The sequence below is a fragment of the Heterodontus francisci genome, chromosome 38, assembly GCF_036365525.1.
Source record: "Heterodontus francisci isolate sHetFra1 chromosome 38, sHetFra1.hap1, whole genome shotgun sequence".
NCBI classification, from domain to species: Eukaryota; Metazoa; Chordata; class Chondrichthyes; order Heterodontiformes; family Heterodontidae; genus Heterodontus; species Heterodontus francisci.
Genome location: NC_090408.1, coordinates 28,327,100 through 28,351,051, shown reverse-complemented (window position 1 = coordinate 28,351,051; position 23,952 = coordinate 28,327,100).

The window sequence follows — 23,952 nt, the reverse complement described above, 5'->3', positions numbered from 1 at the left end:
ACCTGTGTTTGAGAATTTGCATGTGGACCCAGGAGTTCTGACCAATCATAAGACTGCACTTGGGTAGCACCCACTACCATATCCCACCAGCTCACTCATTCGTCAAGATGGTGAATACAGCATTAAATTTCCAAATGAATCTGCCAATAACACTACTGTGTGAAAAAGAGCATGGCAATTCTCAGAAATACCTGAACAATTCATTCTCCACTTGCTAATGCCTACCCAAAACTCTGTGTTGGTGCAGTCTTTGCAGGGCCATTACTGGCGTAGCTCTGACAATATTTCAACATCGATGTGAATAGGAAGCAGTAATTACATTCTTCATTTACAATAGTATGGGAGGGTGGGAGTGGGTGGAGAGAGGAGGGAGGTGGGAGGCGGGACAGCAGAGTTCTATGTATGCACGTTCAAACATATACACAGATAGCTGGTTACTGAAGCTCAACTTACATTAGCTTCCTCTAATTAATAAGAGTCACTATGCCAACTCTAATGGGCAGAAACTGAAACTGCAATTCCTCAGTTTATTTTAAAAACAGGCATCACATCACTAACATGTTGTTATGACAGCATGAAGTAAAATAAAGCGGAAGGATCTTTTAGCTGTCCCTTCCCCTTTTCTGACAATGGTCCATGCTGGCAGCTTTTGGTACCACCAACACACCTGAAATTTCAGTGCACACAAGTGCTAAACACGTAGCATAACAACAATGGTAGATATTAGAGATGAAATGACAAGCAATGCCGTAACCACTGCTTCTTGTGAAGATCTAAATTTAGGCCCAGAAAATATATTGTAACTAGATAAGATCTGGCTCCTAATACTAGATTGTGAACACTGTATAAAATTGTTTGCACCCTTTATATGGTGTCAGTTTCTGTCTTACAATCATGACAACTGTCATTGTCCTGTAGTTTTTATTTTCCGGGAAGGTGCGGTTTGCCTTAAAGGCTTGAAAAGGATCAGTACTGCTTTAAGAACCAGCAAGCCTCAGGAGTTATAGGAAGGTGCATTTTCATTGCCTTAGAAACAGCCATTTGGTGACTGCGATTCAAAGGGTACATTCTCGTTACCATAGATACAGCCACTGGGAGTGAGTATTAAGCGATACATTTGTTACAATTCAATTTTGAACAGGCTTTTTAGTTGAAGACAGCTTGTTCTAACAGAACACAGACACAGAGGACACACAGACAGACAGCACCTGGAAAAAGAGCTCTCAAGCATTTAAACTGAAGGAAGAGGATTTTAGTCTGTTTAATTATTATCTCTCAAAATTCTAAAAAGTCAAGCCAAAACAGAGATCTCTGGTAATTTAAATTGAAGAAAGGGAAGTTAGATTGTGACAATCTTTTATCCCTCAAAAACTCTAAAGTCAGCTTGATTGTATTGAAAGTGTTTGCAAGTCGTTAATCGTTGAAATTCACTGGAGAAGGAAAGCATCACCTACTGCTGAAGTTAGACTACGGACTGTTCTACTGTGGAATAACCTTTTTTCCTGCATTGGACGACTGTGAGGGCTTCAAGCAACACTGAACTGTAAACTTGCAAGGACTCTAATTTTTTCTCTTTTAAATGTTGTTTATATCTTCATAGTGTTTAAGAATTTAGTTCTTCTAATTAAAGAGTTAATTTGTTGATTTAAAGACACCTGGGTTTGATTAGCCTCGTTCGGGGGTTAATAGATGGTACAATTTGGCTGGGTCTTTCTTTAATTGGGAAAGTTTTAAACGATATGTTAGGCGATCTGTGGAGTGATGGGATTGAATTAACAGTGCATTTCTCCCACCACAATCAGAATCGTATATTTTGCTTGGGGGCTTTGACTGGAGTGGTCGGTTGTAACACATCCAAAATCTTTTGATTGTCATTGCATAACTATTAACAAATTATTACACTGGCAATCTTTTGGAAAATAGTTCCAGTTTAATACTATATGCTGTCCTATAAATGAAGTTCATTGCTACTAATGAATGGAAGGTTCTATGGTCATGCCCTGAAGAGGACTCTATAGGCTTTGTTGCTGCTGCAGAGAGTCAATATGTTATCACACTTTTGTGGTTGAGCAGATTGATCTTGTGCTGACTGTACAGCAAAAGCTGTCTATAATGACCACCTCTGGGACTGACTTCAGGTGGCTTTTATAGACAGGTAGCTTCCTAATGCAGGTCCGAAACTGAATAATTAATATACTGCTGAGACTGTCACCATAGATTGTCACTATAGACAGGTAGTCTCTCTATACAGGCGCCCCTAAGGCTGGTTTCATTCTATATCTGTCACATTGAGGTGATCAGTGTGTTTATTTTCATGAACTACTTCTAAGTGTGTGTTTATCAGACTGTCTGATTCCATTAAGCAATGACTATTCAAGGCTTGAGTATCCATACCCTCAGCTGGACTAGGGAAGATCTCTGATGCTATTCTTTAAGACTTTGCAGCTTAATGGAGACCATAAGTGCATAAAATATAGTTGTAGCACACAGTGCAACACTGTCCGATAAAGGAAATTGGTCTCTTTATTTTCATGAGCTACTTCAAGTGCATATCAATTTTCCATATTGAATTATCTTAAATTTATGTGTTTTATAAGTTACATTTAGTACAGAATAACAGCCAATATATTCATTGCCCTTTCTACATCCACTTATTGTCTGATGGTTTGCACAATCATCTGATAGACTTAATTTGTATGGAATTAGAAAAAGAGACAAAACCTAGGAATGATGGTTTTGTGAGCTTCATATGTTTCTCTGCCTCATATTCTAATGGAGGCAGTAATTCATGGGTGAACATCACAATAGAGGAATGTGCCAGCAGTAGGTTAGCGTCTGTAGGCTAACATAGCAAACAATAATTTCTAAGTTAGAAATGTATAATGCATTTTTACCTATTTGATTATGCAGATGTAAGTGCTTTGGATGATGTAAAAGGGTCACACTAGTATAGTTTGAAGACTTAGGTAGCTATATACAGTCATTGCAAAACTTAAATCAGCAGTAGCCCTTCAAATCCAAGTGTGATATCAGAGCTGCAATCACACTGGTATTTTTTTTCTGACAGTCAGTGAATGCAGTGGGATGAATGTTATCTGTTCAGTAATACATCTTATTCAATGAGCCATTTTACCTCTCTACAGCTGCTTCTAGGTTTAACAATGGAGTGAATTACTTCATATAGCATAGAGGGTACTTTTATTGGACACTTACATATTGGAACAATAGGGATCATATTCAATAATTGTTTGAAAAATAAATGGTTCATCTTTGGACTGTGGGGTTTGTGGCACCTTCAAAATAAATACTGTACTACACAAACTTACAATGGGGACAATAAACTACTCATGAATTCTCAATGTTTCAGTAGGACCAGCTGACAAATTTCAATGCAAATGATGACTTTCTTTGCCCAGAATTGAAATGTGTATTCACATGACTATATGTTTACTATTTATTCTGGTGTAGCTTCTTATGTCCAATTACTGTCCATCTCCATTTTTCACACTGAGGTAAACAGCTGTGATATAAATTGAAACAACTGTCAATGGGCAGACAGGAGTAAACTAATATAATCAGTCATTTTCCACATAAAATTAACTTACATCTATGCATTTTCTAAGTTACATTTAAGTAGGCATAAATACTATTTCCACAGACTCAGTATTTAAGGCATGTCATTGATCTCAGCAATGTTGAGAGAGAGAGAGAGAAGAGGAAGGAGACTGGTGGAAAAATGGTCATTGTTTCCAGAGTTAACAAATTTGGAAAATTCTACCTGCCGGGAGATTTGCGTGGATTCACACAATATCATGGCACATACAATTCACAAAAACCAACAAGATGGCATTGACAGAGTAGCATGCCTGTGTTGTTTTCACCTCAGCAGAGGCAAGCTCACTGATACCTATCATCTGTTACATCTTGCCCTGGAATCACCTTCGTTGATGCCCACTGCATTACCTGTAGCTATGAAAGTAACTAGAATCATGAATCTCCATATGACAGGATCATTTCAGTCACCAAGGGTGAATGCACTGGACTGCTCTATAGTAAACTGCAAGCAGAAGGTCAGGGATGCACTGCTAATTAGGGCCTACAGGCTTGTGCATTCTCTAAAATTTGAGGAACAGGAAGTCAGACATCAATTGTTTTAGATAATTCGAGGTATTGTTTTAGGATGTGAACTGCACCAAGTTGGAGATTTATGTAACCTCACACAATATCTTGGCACATATAATTCACAAGTGCCACCAATTCACGAACATGCAGACTATATATAATGCCAAAATATGATCTGTGTTTTTAAGGTGATTTTTCAGGGTCAAAACATGACTCTTTCATTTACAGCCAATCCATATTACATGTGCTATCAAACAGTTGACTGACACCATTGTTGGCTTCTGAGTTACCACAGCTGTGCTCTAAAATCCTGACTCTTGATGCATGCATTATCCATGAACTCCAATGCAGAGTTGTTCTAATGACACATTTGAAGCCGTGATGGCAATGACAGAGAAAAAAAAAATTGGCTGCTGAAACTCCTAATGTTCGTGTTTGGACAGAGCAGACCACAAATCTTTGGTGGTACGCTGTGTGTTACGCATTACAGCGCAGATGGCATCAAGCTTAGGTCTGTGAAGAAATTTCGGGGGACCCAGCTAATAAAGAAAGGAATAACTTCAGCAGCCAACATGGAGGAGATTTTCCGGCAGTAACCCGGGAAATCAGGGACAATTTGATGCGGAGACATTTTATTGAGAAATCTGAAACTCAAACATTTCAAAAGTTCAAAGGCTAAAGATGGTAGAACAGCTTCTGTGTGACATTAACTTTTCTATTGCTTAGAGTTGCAATTGCCACAAACACTAAACTGATCAGAAAGGACTCATCCTACTCGAGTTGTTGCAAACCTTCTTCTGTTGTGGAGTTCGGGGCATCCAGGACTTTATTTGCAAGAATATCACCCTTAGGGTTCTGTGATTGTAATGGTTGGGAGACAAAATGACAGGATGGAGAGAATCCGATTCGTACTTCAGACACCATAAACCTGCCCCATTCATTACACTGAAGGTGCTACTGAAAGGAAGAAAAGAACACTTTAAAATCCACCAATCATACTTTATTGGTTTACTCGCATCTGAAATACCACATCAACACGTAAAGACATCAGTTTTTTCTAATGCTGGTAGTTTGGCTGATGCAATGTATAAAAGCACCATCGATTCACCCATGGGATCTGGATTTAAGACTATCCAGCCTTGAAATATTGGGCTGAATTTTGTTCCCTGCCCAACAATGGGTTCCGTGGGGGGGGAGGGGCCAGAAAATCGGAGCGACAGCAGCCACCAAGGAACCTGACACCGGGATTGCCAGGCCCAATCTTCCCGGTAACGGGGAAGCTCTGTGGCGGCCCATCTGCGATGGGACCAGAGTTTACATATTTAAATTACATCTTTGCATGAATTAAAATGTAATTCGCAGTGATCTTACCTTCAGTTCCCGATCTTCAGCGCAATGTGTGGCACTCATGCGCCTTCACTTTCCCACCCAGGGAAAGCTGGCGCCACCGAGTTGGGAAAGGGGTGAACTCTGCACTCTGTTGCACTGTATGGGGGGGGAAGGGGGTGAACACTGCATTATGTTGTACTGTATGGGGGGAAGGGGGTGAACACTGCATTATGTTGCACTGTATGGGGGGAAGGGGGTGAACACTACATTGTGTTGTTCTGTATGGAGGGAAGGGGGTGAACACTGCATTATGTTGTACTGTATGGGGGGAAGGGGGTGAACACTGCATTATGTTGCACTGTATGGGGGGAAGGGGGTGAACACTACATTGTGTTGTTCTGTATGGAGGGAAGGGGGTGAACACTGCATTATGTTGTACTGTATGGGGGGAAGGGGGTGAACACTGCATTATGTTGCACTGTATGGGGGGAAGGGGGTGAACACTACATTGTGTTGTTCTGTATGGAGGGAAGGGGGTGAACACTGCATTATGTTGTACTGTATGGGGGGAAGGGGGTGAACACTGCATTATGTTGTTCTGTATGGGGGGAAGGGGGTGAACACTACATTGTGTTGTTCTGTATGGAGGGAAGGGGGTGAACACTGCATTATGTTGTACTGTATGGGGGGAAGGGGGTGAACACTACATTGTGTTGTTCTGTATGGGGGGAAGGGGGTGAACACTACATTGTGTTGTTCTGTATGGAGGGAAGGGGGTGAACACTGCATTATGTTGTACTGTATGGGGGGAAGGGGATGAACTCTGCATTCTGTTGTGTATGGGGGGGTGTGGTAAGGGGTCTACTCTGTGTTATGGTGCGCTGTCTGCAGGGCTGGCAGTCTTTTAAAAATGGAGCCAAAACCTGCTCCTTCAACAAGTGACACCGCAAATGGCATCACCGAGGCTGCCCCCGCCATGTGATTGGGGGGGGGGGGGGGACAGTCGGCGCCTTGAATATGCTAAGTGGCCACCCGCCGCAGAATCGCGGTGGTGCGGGTTCCATGCGGGCGGCTGCCATTTTCTGCACCCGCTCCTACTCACGGTGGCGGGACAACAAAATCCAGCCCACTGAATCTCAATTTCTCTATTGGCTTTAATAGCTCCATATTAAATGAGTATAGACACCCCTCATCCTTGTGACTGTGAGTCAGTTGCATTAAACTATTAATAATTTACCATGTATGTCAACTGTGGTGCAGTTGGTAGCACTCTCGCCTCTGAGTCACTCCCGGACTTGAACACAAAAATCAAGGCTGACACTCCAGTACAGTGCTGAGGGAGCAATGCACTGTTGGAAGTGCTGTCTTTCGGATCAGACTGAGGCGCTGTCTATCCCCTCAGATAGACATAAAAAATCCCACGACACTACTTTGAAGAAGAGCCGGGGAGTTAGCCCTCAGTGTCCTGGCCAATCTTTATCCCTCAATTATCACCACAAAAACAGTTTATCTGGTCATTATCACATTGCTGTTTGTGGGAGCTTCTGTGTGCAAATTGGCTGCCTTGTTTCCTATATTACAACAATGACTACACTTCAATAAGTACTTCATTGGCTGTATAGTGCTTCGACATCGCCGATGGTTGTGAAAGGAACTATATAAATATAAGTTTTTTTTATATAAACTGACAGTCTCACTCTAAACTGCTATGAATATGGTGATGTGGACAATGAGAATGTTACATTCAGGGTATTAGACAGTGATTGCTTGAGACAGGTGCTCAGGCACATTACTTGTGTATTGTGGAAAGAGCTTCACGCTACATCTATGTGATGATTTGAATTGGGGCCATCACTGGGGACAAACCATAAAGGGGTGAAACAGGCCTATGCTAGTATTGCGGAATGGACACGTAGTGAATTGGCAGCTGATTTTTCACTTCACCAGTTTTTACTTTCCATTGACTTGGAAAATAATTTCAAAATTTTTAATTCCAAACCAAGTAAAAGTGACAGTGAGACTAGGAAATGAGTCTCCTAAAAGAGTATGAATTATTGCTTTGGGAATTTCAGTGGAAAGAACATCATGTGCAGTCAAAAGAACTTGGCTGCCGGTTCACTACAAGCCTGTTTCACAGCTACAGGCATAGACCAATTTCACTCTCAAAGTCTTGTTCTTGAGGACTGATACCCTCTTGAGGAATACAAAACTAACTTTAAGTATATTTAAGAACGTTTCAGTGAAATTACCTCCATTTGTTTCTTCCTCCTATTTGGCACAACTCTGAACAGTTCATGATAAACTGAGGGAGTCTATCTTTTGCAGTCTTATTCCGAAGAAGATACCTAGATTTGTTTCAACAGCTGTAGAATTACTGCCAGCTATTACACACTGATTCTATAAATTCCTGCTGCTGCATGATTTGGGTCCTTGACAGACTAATGAAGAAAAATGACTTTGCCTCGTCATCCCACTTGAGTACTTCCTACAAAATCAAAAGTACTAGCAATGAGCAGAAGGCATATCAGCGACAAAGTTAAGCAACATTCATATCTGAGATCACACCTTGTATCAATGAAAGTAGCAGCCATAACACATCCATTTTTACACATAGATGGAGATTCAATTCATTCCGTGTGTAGGACAGACAATTTAAGAAATATAAATTTAGTTATCAACTTGGATCTATACAGATTAATGAGGGAAACGTTAATTTGGCAGGAATTACATAGAATCCATATAACACAAAACCTACATGGAAAATAACTGAATATACCTTGTAAGGTCTGCAGTAGGCAGAGGACTATTAGGAGAAGGGTCAGCAGTGATAAGCCCACAACCCCTCCTTAAGTTGAACTTCAAAGTATAAGTTAAAATAGTAGCTAGGAAAATAGTTGTAGTTTAGAGAAATCTTACAGAAGTGAATCAAACAGGGTTTATAGAAATAATTTTCTGGAAAATCTTCTAACTGTGGACTAGTCTGGGAGCACTCACTTGTACACTCTGGGGCAAAATTCTAAGAGCAGTAGGCAATATGTCTTCTTAGCATGCCTATCTATATGGCTTGCCTACTGTATCAATTTTGAGGAACTGGCTTTTATTGGAACCATTTACACTAGAATAAACTGTTTGTCACAGTTATGTAACCTCTGACTCAAGCCATTACAGAACAGATATATACCTGGTAGGATGGGGGAAGAGGTGGCAGAGTAGAGAACATGAAATGATGAATGTATGATATTTCCCTTGGAAGATTCTGAATCAAGGAAAAGTATGGTGATTTAAATTATGCAGCAAAATACACATATACCAAGTTTTAAAATTGCAGAGGTTAATGATACGTTTCCTGCAATAGATACCACACCAGAATTTCCATGATGCATAACTCAGTGAGGAATTACCCAGGTATTGGAAATTAGCATTAAAACAGGACAATATTAACAAAACAAATTATGAGGCTATGCTTAACCAGAAACATATAAACCTGGTAGAATCCTATTCCATTTCCCTGAAAGAGAGGGTGGATGCATCATAAATAAATATGGTCCCAAAGATTATTTTTCATAATTCTAGCATTATTGTGCTTGCTGATGACTTTGTGATAAACGAGAGTTACTGGGGTAGATGGGTAAACATGGAGCATTGGTAAACCCAGACCCACAATGTTAAGGTTATGTGTTTAAGGACAATGCAAGCCATCGGAACCAGGCAATTTATCCACTCTAAGGATAGCCAGCCTTTCCAACACCTCCTATAGAAACATAGAAAATAGGAGCAGGAGTAGGCCATTCGGCCCTTCGAGCCTGCTCCGCCATTCATTATGATCATGGCTGATCATCCAACTCAGTAACCTGTTCCCGCTTTCGCCCCATACCCTTTGATCCCTATAGAAACATAGAAAATAGGAGCAGGACTGTCTCTGTCTCTCAAATTTCACCCCATCCATTACCTCCACCATCTCCTCTTCGACCGATATTTTGTCAGCATCCTCTTCCTTAGTAAACACAGATACAAAGTACTCATTTAGTATTCCAGCCTTGCCCTGCGCCTCTAAGCAGTTCTCACTCTCTTTGTCCCTAATAGGACCCAGTCCGCTTTTTATTTTTATTTATTTAGAGATACAGCACTGAAACAAGCCCTTCGGCCCACCGAGTCTGTGCCGACCATCAACCACCCATTTATACTAATCCTACATTAATCCCATATTCCTACCACATCCCCACCTATACTAGGGGCAATTTATAATGGCCAATTTACCTATCAACCTGCAAGTCTTTGGCTGTGGGAGGAAACCGGAGCACCCGGCGAAAACCCACGCAGACACAGGGAGAACTTGCAAACTCCACACAGGCAGAATTGAACCCGGGTCGCTGGAGCTGTGAGGCTGCAGTGCTAACCACTGCGCCACTGAGACGCTTTGTACTACCTGCTTACTATTTACATACTGGTAGAAGATCTTTGCGTTCCCTTTTACGTTAACTGCTATTCTATTCTCATATTCTCTCTTTGCCAGTCTTATTTTTCTCTTCACTTCTCCTCTTAACTTATTGTATTTGATCCAGTTCTCACTTGAAGAATTCACCTGACATGCATCTCTTTTTGTTTCATCACATTCTATACCCCTCTCGTCACCCAAGGAGCTCTGGCTTTGGTTCTCCTACCTTTTGCTCTTATTGGAATGTACACAGCCTGTTCCAGAAGCATCTCCTCTTTAAAGATCACTTATTGCTCTGTTACAGCTTTTCCTATCAATCTTTGGTTCCATTTTACCCTGCTACATCCCTTTCAATTTAGATGTTCTAATTTAGATTTTTCCTTGCTCTTCTCCATTACCAGTCCAAACATTATTATATGATGATCACCCTTATCCAGGTGTTCCCTTCCAGTCACCTGCTCCACTTGGCCCACCTCGTTCCCCAGCACCAGATCCAGCAATGCCTCCTTCCCAGTTGAACCAAGAACATACCGGTACAAGGACGTTCTCCTGAATACGTTTCATAAATTCTTCCCCCTCCTTACCCTGTACTCGAACATCAACCCAATAATTAAAGTCCTCCAATATCACAACCCTATGGTACTTGTGCAACTCTGATTTCCCTACAGATTTGCTCCTCTATCTCTCTCCCACTATTTGGAGTCCTATAGAATACACCCAGTAGTGTGATCGTACCCTATTTGCTTCTCAACTCTAACCAAATGGATTCTGTCTTTGCCCCCTCAAGGACATACTCTCTTTCCAACACAACAATGTCTTCCCTAATCATTACAGCCACCCCACCTCCCTTTTTACCTTCCCTATCTTTTCTGAACATTTTGCATCTTTGAATTTTCAGCACCCAGTCCTCACCATTTTTAAGCCACATTTTCATTATTGCCATCATATTCCCATAGGGCTATTTGTGCTTGTAGCTCACCAACCTTATTCATCACACTTTGTGTGCTTACATACATGCATTGTAAACCTGTCATTGTATTCCTCATAGTCCTTCTTAGTCTACTCCTATCTAATATAATAATACTTCCTTCTCTAATACTAACCAACACTGTCACTTTATGCACCTTATTCCTCTTTTCAATTTCTATATGCTGATGCCCATCCCCCTGCCAATTTAGTTTAAACCCTTCCCAACCACACTAGTGAATCACCTCGTGAAGACATTGGTCCCTGTCCTGTTGAGGTGCGACCTGTCCTGTTTGAATAGGCGCTTCCTGCCCCAGAACTGGTCCCAATGCCCAAGAATCTGAAGCCCACTCTCCTACACCCCGTCTCAAGCCATGCATTGATCCTCTCTATCCTCCTATTTCTACTCTCGTTGGCACATGGTACTGGGTGTAATCAAGAGATTACTACATTCGAGCTCCTACTTTTTAACTTTCACCCGAGCTCCTGAAAATCTGACCGTAGGACCTCAATATCTCATTATGTCGTTGGTACTGACATGTACCACAAATTCTGGCTCACTCCCTTCCCCCTGCAGCATATTCTGCACCCTCTCCGTGATGTTCTTTACCCTCGCACCAGGGAGGCAACACATCATGCAGGACTCATGATGACTGTTACAGAAATGCCTGTCTGTCCCTGACTGTGGAATCTTCTATAATGTCTGCATTTCTACTCTTTGCTGTTCTCTGCTGTGCAGTTCCTTGCCCATTGGTGCCATGGTATGGACTGCACGCCTTCAAGTTATTGTCACTCCCAGCAGTCTCCAATGCTGAATACTGTGACACCCCGAAGACTCTGGCACTTCCTGTCTCTTCCTACTCTTCCGGATGGCCACCCATCAACTACCTTGAACTCTTACTGCCTGTGGGGTGGCCACATCCTAGAAGGTACAATCCAGGAAACGCTCATCCTCCCTGATGTGGATCAGTGACTCCAGCTGCCCCTCAAGTTCGGAAATCCTGAGCAATTCCCTACAGATTTGCTCCTCTATCTCTCTCCCAATATTTGGAGTCCTATAGAATACACCCAGTCGTGTGATCGTACCCTTTTTGATTCTCAACTCTAACCAAATGGATTCTGTCTTTGCCCCCTCAAGGACAGTCTCTCTTTCCAATGCAACAATGTCTTCCCTAATCATTACAGCCACCCACCTCCCTTTTTACCTTCTCTAACCTTTCTGAACATTTTGCATCTTTGAATATTCAGCGCCCAGTCCTCACCATTTTTAAGCCACATTTTTGTTATTGCCATCATATTCCCACAGGGCTATTTGTGCTGCAGCTCACCAACCTTATTCAACACACTTTGCAAGCTGAATCAGCTGGAGACACTTCCTACACAAGTGGTTCCCCCAAGACACGTGACGTGTCCTGAAGTTCCCACATGGCACAGGAATTGCAAACAACAGGTCTCAGCTGCCCATTCTTGATCAAAAAGAAACTCTCTTTTGCAATCTAGGTTGTACCTTGTTTAAACTATTTATTTTAATTACTGCCTCCATTAGTGAAGAATTTTTAAAAATGGAAACTTTTTTTCTCTCTCTTTTATCTCTCTCTTAAGACCATCTTTCTTTCCCGATATTTATTTCACTTTCTGTCCATGATTTAAATTTAATTTATAATTCTTGCTTTATACTTCATGATTTAGACTCTACATAATCTCTGAGGATTATTCAGTCATATTGAAGAGCCTTGCCGCTTTTTGTCCTGCATGCATACACCACAGATTCCCTACAGAGGCTGCCAGCCTGGATCAGACATCCAGGGCTGAATTTTCGTGGCCCGCTGAGGGCAGGAGTGGAGGCGGACGGGGCCTGATAATACTGGTGCCGGTTTCTCAATGCTGTTCCCAGCACCGGCCAGTAGGGCTACCTGCCCCAACAAGGTGAGTATCCAATTAGGCTCATTTAATTGCCTGGAGGTGGGCATCCAGCAGGAGGCCAGAGTGTCAGTGCTCCAGGCAGGCCTAAAGGCCCTCCCTGTCTGCCTGGGTGCGGGTGCAGCCAAAGACCGCCCTATATAGGCATTCCCCCATCACCCACCCACTACCCACCCCCCGCAGTGGTGGCCTGGCTGCTGTATCTGGTTTTTAATTAAACTTTTTAAATAGTTGGTTACTTACCATCCATTGCAGGCTGCTGCTCCTATCAAGCTGGAAGGCCTCTGGTTGGCCCTCCAACTTCGAAAGCCTGCCTGCCCCCCTTAATTGGACAAGGAACCTGTCTCCATGCCAATTAAGGGACGCCTTTGTGAAAATCCCAAAAAGTGACTGTAACATTCATGCACAAGAAGGATGAATGCATCTGCAATAATACTCCAGAAACCCAAAACATTCCAGGATATAACAGTCCATTTGATCATTTGAAGTTTGCCATTGAACTTAAATTTCCGCCCGCTTCATCACCGGAACAACGTGGCTGCAGTATATACTATCTACATCATGCAAGGCAGCAGCTGAATAAGTTTGTTTCTTCAGCATGCCCCAGCCCTGAAACCTCTACCACCAAGAAGAAGAACAAGAACAATGAAATCACAGGAACTCCATCAGCTGCAGTTCATGTCCAAGTCAAACACCATCCTGATTTAGTCATATGCTACCATTGCTTCAATGTCATTGGGTCAAAATCCTGAAATTCCATACTCAATATCATCATGGGAGAACCATCAGTCCAAGGAATGCAGCTGTTCAAAAGAAGGCCCCCATCAGCCTTTTAGGGAAACTAGGGATGAGCAAGAAATGTAGCCTTGCCAGCTTCACCAACATCCTGATACAAATAGATATATCAAATATTGGATGGTCTGCCAGACAGTGAATCCTATATTAACACTGCTGGCTCAGGACCAAAAGAGATCATGATTTGTTTATAGAGATACTTCCATTGTGATTTAATTTTAATTCTGCACTTCTTAATACTTTAATAGCACAATGAAGCACGACTTAGTTTAAATGCAACAGAAAACTTACCCTTTCATAAAGCTGATGTTACTTTGAATTGTGACATTTAATAGTTGAAGTAATTGGATTACAGTTTGAGCATGCTTTTGCATCTTTGACCTGCAAAGTTGTATCTACATTTGACCTTTCTAATTAATCTGTCTCTTGATGTATTTATATTGCAGAACCACTTTAGGAAGTGTTGGTGTAATGCCAGCTGCAGCTCCCATTGCTGTAGGAGCCTCCTCTCATTGGAAACTGCTCTGTTTATACCTAAAGCTGTTTTTAGTATTGGATACACAGATAAACAGTTGTTGGAGCCCACTGTTTGTGTTCACTTTTGCTGAGTGCTTCTTTGCCAATGGCTGAGAATGCTATCACCAGTGGGAGTGAAACAGCTTCACTGGTCTGTATAGGGCAGACACAAGCAATTAATTTGCTGTGCAGTCTACCACAGTTCAATAATAGAGCCTCTTCCATCGCCAATGGCATGGGCTTTATACTGGCCTCAGAATCAATGTTGCTGCTGGAGCTGGAGGCTAACTTTATCTCTAACGAAGCTTATGCCAATCTCAATTACTTTGGCCCTTTCCTGTCAATGGCAAAGCTGCTGTAAGGGGCAAAAACGACCAAGCAAATGAGATCCCTGAGACTGCAGAAAAGGGTTTAATCACGAGAAGGACTTTATAAAGAGGATGCTTTTATATGAAATTAATAATACTGGTGAAGTCATAAACTATACGTTGTATCAGAGGTTATCGTCCATCAGGAAATGTTACTGTGCACTTCTGTACTTTTGAAAGCTAAAAGCTACAAAACGCTTTGTCATTTAAATCTGATATAATTTAAGAGTATGATTATCTTATGCAGTTAATCAATAACTTTGCAGTTTTCCATTTTGTATCAAGATTGCCAATCTCATTCATATGATACTTAACAGCCACGTGGTATAAGATGACTCCAGATCTGAGACTGTTCAAGAATGTTAACCAAGATGAAAATGCACGCTTTGGAAAAAAAGCTTCACATATAGAATTCTACCCTTAATTGGTCCTTTGTCAATTATTGTAATACAAATTAATCATGAATATCAGGAAGTGCTAAACCCTGGGTTTCAGTTTTAGATCATGAATCTGAATTCACTCTAGTTAAGTATATAACCAGATCTTTTATTGAGTGACGTATCGGGGATTCATTTGCTCAGAAGTCAGGAGCTACTGTTTACAATTTACTTGTAACAACAGCACAATGTACACAGACCAGTAATGACTCTAAATTAAGCTACAGGGAATAATCAGCTCTTTCAGTCTGCTGCTGTAGATGTAATACTGGAGTAAACACGAATGAGGTATCTCCTTTTAAATACAGTGTGAAATTTTCATTTCAAATATGCCCATTTTAGTTTACTGTTATAACATGTCCTGATATAAGATTATCATTTTCCTTAATAAGCAGTATTTTACTCATTAATGCTTTTGGTCTTTCAAATATTCAGGCAAGCATTTGTGCCAAGTGAACACACTGGGCTGAATTTTGTTGAGCTACTGAAGTCGGGCTCCATGTTGGGGTCGGTGTGGGGTGATGGGGCAGTGGTTGGGGGTGGGTGGGGGGGGGGGGGGGGTTGGTGGGCCGGAGGATCGGAGCGCCAGTGGCACACCACGGAGCCCGACACTGGGATTGCGGGCCCGAACTTCTTGGTGGCGGCAAGGTTCTGTGGTGGCCCCTCCACCACTAGGTGATGGGTTCCGACTTTGAATATTTAAGTAAACTCTATGATTACATTTAAATTGAATTACCTGCGATCTTACTGTTGGATCTGGATCTTCTGTGCAATGGGAAGCACTCATGCGCCTTCACTTTCCTGTCTAAGGAAAGCTGCCGCCACCAAGGTGGGGAAGGGGGAACTCAGGATTTTTAGTGTAGTGGAGGGGGGGGGGGGGGTGTACTGGGCTCAACTCTGCGTTCTCTGAACAGGGCTGGCAGCCCTTTAAAAATGGCGCCAGCGCCTGACGGTGACAGCTGACACCATTCACCACGCCGCCACGTGGTTGGAGGAGGTGGCGGCCGCCCTGCATATTCAAATGAGCTGCCGTGCACAAGATGGTGGTGGCATGGCGGTGCGCGGCCTGTGCGTGCGGTCTGCCATTTTTTCGCCCGCCACCGCTCCTGCCGATGGAAAACAAAATTCAGCCCACTACATTCTGCCTCTAAGACACATGCAGAAATCATTAGTCCGATCGGGCTGGATTTTACGAAGCCCTCGACATCGTGAACCGTGGCGAGGGGGGTTGGTGCTTGAAGATGGCTCCAGATGAGGTCCACCATGGACCTCAACGCCGGCAGGGCCTGGCCCGATCCTGCCAGTGGTGGTGAGGGTCTGTGGCGGCAAACCCCACCCCCGCTGCTGGACGATGGGATCACAATTTAAATATCCAAATCAATAAAGTTAATTAATTTAAATATACTCACCTGTGATCTTGAGGGGCAGCCGCCATACTGGTGGGGAGAGGGAGGAGGTAGGTTTGTTGGGGAGGAGGTAAGTTTGTCAGTGCGGAGTGGGGGGGTGGAACGGGATCAAATACACAGAATGGGTGTAGGGGATAGTGGGAAGGGTTGAACCTTAAACTTTGTGCAGTTTTGATGGGTGGGTGGAGAATGTCAGATGTTGAAAGGTAAGTGTTTTGGGAGAGAAGGGCAAATAGTTAATGTAATTGTTATTGGGGGTGTGGGAAATGGGCGGAACTTTATTTAATTTTGGGGGATTCACTTTAAAAATTGAAATTTGCCAGCAGGGCTGACTGCCCTTTAAAAATGGACACTTAAGAACATAAGAAATAGGAGCAGGAATAGGCCATTCGGCCCCTCAAGCCTGCCCCGCCATTCAATAAGATCACGGCTGATCTGCCCCAGACCTCAACTCCTCTTTCGTACCAGCTCCTCATCACCCTCAACTCCCCGATATTTCAAAAATCTATCTACCTCCTCTTTAAATACTTTGTGATTCAGCCTCCATAACTCACTGCAGTAGAGAATTCCAGACATTCACTACCCTCTGAGAGAAGAAATTCCTTCACATCTCAGTTTTAAATGAGTATCCCCTTATTCTGTAACTACGTCCCCTAGTTCGAGATTCCCCCACTAGTGGAAACATCTTCTCAACATCTACCATGTCAAGCCCCCTCAGAATCTTGTACATTTCAATAAGATCACCTTTCATTCTTCTAAACTCTAATGAAGTTGACGCCATTGCCAGTGATGGACAGCCCACCCCCTCCACGTGATTGGGGGAGGAGGCGGGCTGCCCCGGCTACTTGAGCTCGCTGCCAAAAATCAGCAGAGGGTTCATAAAATCCAGCCCATAGAGTGTACTAAATAGCAGTAAGGTCCTTATGATGCCATTTTTCATGGTCTTTTTCTCCACTGTTATCATCCTTTTTCTTGGTCTGCCATTTTTCTCTTTTGCCATATTATGACTCCCAGTTATGTACGTGGGGAGCTGGTTTGTCCTCCCTGGATGTGCCTGCACACTGAAGCATTTGGTGAGAAATAAGCAGGCACTTGTGTTCCTTCACAATCGGAGTCGGGGTGTGGGATTCTGTCAACACTGGTATCTACCTGGCAATGCGGAAAATTGCCCAGGTATGTCCTGTACACAAAAAGCAGGACAAAGCCAACCTGGCCAATTAGTGCCCGATCAGTCTCCTCTCGATCGTCAGCAAAGTGATGGAAGGGGTAGTTGACAATGCTATCAAGCGGCACTTGCTCAGCAATAACCAGCTCACTGGTGCTCAGTTTGGGTTCTGCCATGGCCACTCAGCTCCTGACCTCATTACAGCCTTTTTCCAAACATGGACAAAAGAGCTGAGCTCCAGAGGTGAGGTGAGAGTGACTGCCTTTCACATCAAGGCAGCATTTCACCGAGTATGGCATCAAGGAGCCCTAGCAAAACTGCAGTCAATGGGAATCAGGACAAAAATTCTCCACTAGTCGGAATCATACCTCGCGCAAAGGAAGCTGGTTGTGGTTGTTGGAGGTCAATTATCTCAGTCCCAGGACATCACTGCAGGAGTTCCTCAGGGTAGTGTTCCAGGCCCAACCACCTTCAGTTGCTTTATCAATGACCTTCCCTCCATCATAAGGTCAGAAGTGGGGATGATGATTGCACATGTTCAACACCATTCGCGACTCCTCAGATGATGAAGCAGCCAATGTCCAGATGCAGCAAGACCTGGGCTGATAAATGGCAAGTAATATTTGTGCCACACAAGTGACAGGCAATGACCATCTCAAACCATCTCCCCTTAATGTTCAATGGCGTTATCATCGCTGAAACTCCCACTATCAACATCCTGGGAGTTACCATTAACCAGAAACTGAATTGGATCAGCCACATAAATACTGTGGCTACAAGAGCAGGACAGAGGCTGGGAATTCTCTAGTGAGTAACTCACCCCAATGCCTGTCCACCATCTACAAGGCACAAGTCAGGGGTGTGATGGAATACTTTCCACTTGCCTGGATGAGTGCAGCTCCAATAGCACTCAAGAAGCTTGACACCAGCCAGGTCAAAGCAGCCCGTTTGATTGGCACCCCATCCACCACCTTCAACATTCACTCTCTTCACCACCGATGCACAGTGTCAGCAGTGTGTACTATCTACAAGATGCACTGCAGGAACTCACCAAGGCTCCATAGACAGCACCTTCCAAACCCACGACCTCTACCACCTAGAAGGACAAGGGCAGCAGATGCATGGGAACACCACCACCTGCAAGTTCCCCTCCAAGCTGCACAACATTCCTGACTCAGAACTATATCGCCATTCCTTTGCTGTCAAAATCCTGGAACGCCCTTCCTAACAGTACTGTGGGTGTACCTATCTCCCCCCCCCACCCCCCACCCCCAGCAAGGACTGCAACGGTTCAAGAAGGCAGCTCACCACCACCTTCTCAAGGGCAATTAGAGATGGGGCAATAAATGCTGGCTTAGCCAGCGATGCCCACGTCCCATGAACTAATAAAAAAATCTGCAAAAGTGCAGTAGACTTAGCCTCTACACTTCTTCAGGATGGTCCAGGTTTTAGCACAAATTGGCTTTGTCTAAACTTAGATTTTAAGTGATGAAGAAAGAACTTGCATTGCAATCGCATACAGCAAAGTCCCACAAACAGCAATGAGAGCACGACCAGATAATTAATTTTTTAGTCATGCTGGTTAAGGTATAAGTATTGGCCTGGACACTATGGAGACCTGCTTTTCTTTGAATTAATGACATGGGGTCTTTTAGTTCCAACTGAGAGGGCAGACGGGGCCTCATTCTTATGTCTGTTTGAAAGATGGCACCTCTGCCGGCACAGCACTTTCTCAGTATGGCACTCAAATGTGAAACTAGATTATGTGCCCAAGTCTTGGGACTGGGGCCTAGTCATGGCCGACACCTACAAAATTTCAGTTCTGTTTTTCTTAGAGATGGTTCCCTGTTAGAACTCTATAGGCAGTGTTGCATTGGTAGTGAGGTCACTAACCACACCCACATTTTTTTCATACTAGGCCAATGGTCGAGTTAAAACAAAAAGCCCACTAAACACAAACTTGGTCCATATAATGAAATATGTGGGAATGATAATCATTTATCAAAATTTCTCTTTAAAATCAATAAATCTGACATTTATTACTTTATTTGTATGCTGGCACTGTGATATAGTGTAATAAAAACACACACTTACCTTCTCTGGCAACATATTAAAACTGAAGGGCATTGCTGTAAAATTATTTGCCTGCAAACAAGGCTGGGTAGAAATGACACTGAGCATTCGGCGAACAAGGTGTTTACTTTAGTGTGAATGAGTTGTTCAGTTTTGCATTATTTATACCAGTCCTGAAGAGTTGAACCAGACCTAGTTGTATTTTCTAGTAAATACATAAATGGAGTGTCTCCTTCTACTATGTAGTGGATCTCTCACGTGACAGCTTCTCCTCAGGAAAACCTATGAAAACCTCAGGAAATCTATGCTCTTATGCAACCATGGCACCGGCATTGATTTGCGTAAAAGTTCAAAGCAACCATTCATCAATTGTACCTTTAGCACTGGATTCAAGACAAAAGCTCCTTTTGAATAATATTTTAAGTCTTTGGATCTGCCTTTACGGCCAATTAAAAGGACAAAAATATTTAAAATTTCTGTTAAAATCAGTGCAGCATTTCAAACAATACCAACTGCCTTCAGCTTACCGCACTGTTTCAATTTTCAACAAGCAATAATATCCAAAAGTCTGTAATTCTTAGCGACCATTGAAAAATAGAATTGTGTAAATATTGCAAACCCAAGGATTTTCATTGGAGCTATTTGTTTTTATTTTGTTCACATTTTATTCAATAAATATATATTCTACCAAAGAATATAATTTTGTGCATGTTATACCAATCGTAAATTGCTTCTATTTAAGAATGGAGAGGGCCTGGAGAATGGAGAATACCAATTAGAATTTAACATTAAGCAAAATACACTTCTTAATCTCTTCTGTGGTCTTGAAGGGTGAGACTAAATGTGGGTAAACATAAAGCAAAACCTATGTCAGTATAAAGAGAGAGAAAAAAATCCAGGATAACCTGTGATGAAAAATGTACACCCTGTGAGGCCCACACAGATTATTAGTATTGATTTCCTTCACAGAGAACGTGGAAATGTTACCAGATGGGGCATTTGGCAATGAGTGTATGGGTGCAAATTCCGTTTTAACGACATGTTTTTGTGCCACAGTAATAGCTACCACTGCAAAATATATCTTTTCCTTCAAAATGTATTCTCTTCCCCTTGAAATTGATTGCAATATCATAAGACATAACGTTACAATGGAAATACCCTTTTCGTTTAAGACTGCACCTTATTATGTGCATAAAGGTATTTTATAGCAGGTCATTCAAGCTTAAACTGACATTTTTAATTCTTAAATGAGTTTCATTATTGATCATATATAAAAGTATCTTCCTTGAGTTATTTGCTTCGAAGGATATATTCTAAAAAATACTTCTATATGTAATAAACTACCTTTGTAATACAATTTTCTCTTTCACTCAATTTATCTGTTTCTGATTCTTTTTATAAAATTACAGGTTAATTTATTTAATCAAGGGTTATATATGAGCAGCATTATCTCAACTATGTGTGATCTAATTGTATCAAGTTTTTTTTTATTAAACAGTGACAAAAGATTTTTTTCATTTTCCATGTTTCAAAAATGCATTCCATTTCACAGATTTGCTAAAATTATGCTCTGTTAACAAAATGTAGAATAACACATAAGTGGGGGGGGGGGGGGGGGAAACAAGGAATATATTTGCCTAAGAAATGAATCCCAACAAGATTTGAAAATTTAGAAAAAAAATCAAAGCTGGTGCTGTTTCTGGATCCGATGTGAAATTCCACTTCATTCCTTCAGGAACACTGATAGGAATGGGAATGAAATCAGGACTAACGGTTCCAATTATTAAACTCCATTGCTATCATCTTAAGCATTATTTTAAACTTGAATCACAAACTGAAGATTTATGAATGAAGAATGTCATTTGATACTTATTTTCTGTCAATCTTCTGATATGATGTTCTCATTCATGGAAAGTGCTTGTCTATAGTTAAGAAATGAATTTATGTGTAAGCATGACTACAAACAGTATGAGACAATGCAGAGGAGACTGTAGCAAATGTAAAATACGAAAACATCATTAAAAAATCATGATAGTTAACAGGTTTTCAAGCCTTATCTTTTTATTTGGTGATGTATTGGAGATTTATCAATAAGAATCAAATTTAACCATAATTTTATTAGACTTAAAGGATCTTAGAAATCAATACTGAAAATTGTGTTATAAGACATATCTCTAAGTCAGAAACTAAATAACATAGCAAGCAACAATGCTGTACAAAATACTCTTACTGGGTCAAGCATTTTATGCAATCATAATTTTTAAAATAAATTATTGATTTAAAAGAATGTCTGATGCCCAGCATTGGCTTGAAAATGGTTTCTGATTGTTTATAGCAGTTCTTTTTAAAACACTTTATTATTTTGTGTGGACATACTTCTCCTGCTCTGTCTGGCAATGTGCAACATGGCTGCCTCGCAGATTTCAAACAATGTCAGAAAAGCTATTACTGTACCCTGTAATTTTTGTGGACATATTCCACCATGCAATTTCATCTGGATCTATAATGTTTGTGAAAATAAATGGTTCAGGTTGCATTTTCCAGAACCATCAAGATTACCTTTGGAGCCATTAGCTAAAACAGATAACCCATTTGGTCTACTGGGAAGTTTCGACTTGTAATAATACAGCGCGTGCAGAAGTGAAAGGGTTAATAAATAGAGAATGTAGTCGCAGTAATCAATACACTCCTCTGGCACTATTGATTGGAATCGCCTGCTTATTTTGCAGCTAAGATTTTTTTCTCCCCCTTCAAAAACAAAGACACCCTAGGGGACTATCAAGTAAATAGGCATTTAAGATTTTTCTTTACGAAGAAAGTAGTTAATTACTATTAGTGCCTCAAAGTCTCAATTTAGACATGACAGTCCACTGTCTTTAATGTCTTTGAAAGTACCTTTTCTTTCTAAAGATGTGAGTGTTGTAGGAAGGACTGCCTTTGCCATTCTCTTTTATGCTCCCGACGCCTGAGAGGCCCCCACCATTGCAGGAACTGATGGACTTCCATTATCAGTAAAACTAAAAGAGTAATGGAGTGGGATGGAAGCTAGTGGATAGCACATGAAAATTTTTAAGGCTAGAATTTGAGGAGGGGGAGAATTACATCTTTATTTCTGATAAAAGTGCCCGCGAGCAATTGTTTAGTACGCAACATGAAAAGACAACCATCGTCATTTCTCCAAGTGTTCTTGGGCTGAAGCCTGTCACCCTGCTGCTCTATGAGCTGTGGAGATGTTCAAGATGGACTTTGATTTACTCCAGCCTAAATTAAAGACATTTCATAGCAGAGAAAGCATTTCTTCGTTTGCCGTGGATCTATGATTCTGTCAGAATCCACAGAAAAATCAATGACAAACTATAAACAAAGGGCAGCCTCTGGCCAATATGGTCAGCACAGAGCTACAGCAGGAAATGGCAGGGACAAAACTCCAGCTCAGCAATAGTCAGCTTTGGTAAAGGATGCAGCTTGCAGCTAATAACACCTTATAATTACACATAGAAAGGCAGAGCATGTATGAGATGTGGTGCAATTTGCTGAACCATGCGGCATAGTTAGACAATATTTCAAAAAAATGAGAACAAAAGCATTACTACTTGAAAGGTATGAGGTGTTGATCTGTAAAGAGGATGGGTCATAGATCACAAAATGAAAATGATCAACTAAACACAACTCCCATCTTGTGCAATAACAAGCCTCTCAGTCCTCATTTGGGCATTCCCTAATACTATTATGTTCCTGATGACGTCGTGTTAAGGCAATCGCAATTTTTAGACTTAGGGCTGGATTTTGTTCCCAGTCTGACTTTGGGTTTTTTGGCGGGTATTATTGGGGGGCCGGAGAATCAATGCAGCAGCGACCAAGGAGCCTGACGCCGAGACTGCCGGGCCCGATCTTCCCGCCGGCGGCAAGGCTCCTTGGTGGCACCTCTGTGATGGGACCTTAATTTATATATTTAAAATACCTCTCTGCATAAATTTAAATTTAATTTCCCACGATCTTACCTTCAGTTCCCAATCTTCAGCACGTTGTGTGGCATTCACGCACCTTCACTTTCTCACCCAGGAGAAGCTGGCGCCACCGACTTGGGAAAGGGGGAACCTCTGCATTAGTTAGCGTATGGGGGGGGGGGGGGTGGGGAGACGGGCCGATATTGTTGTTGGTGGAGCGGGCCCCGCCACAATGGTAGGCCGCCAGCTTCATGGAGGCAACCTCCCTATAGCCAACCGGGGGAAAGGGGCATCAGAGCTGTAGGCTCCATGCCCCAAAGCTGGGCCTTCATGCAGATAAGGCCTCCCCCGCAGCCCCAATGGGCCAGCTGGAAGGGCCTGCCTGCTTGGCCCCTCTGATTTTTAATTTATATTTTATTCTCTGAGGGCACCTCCATGTTGAAGCATCCTCTGAATTCCTGAGCTGCCTCAGC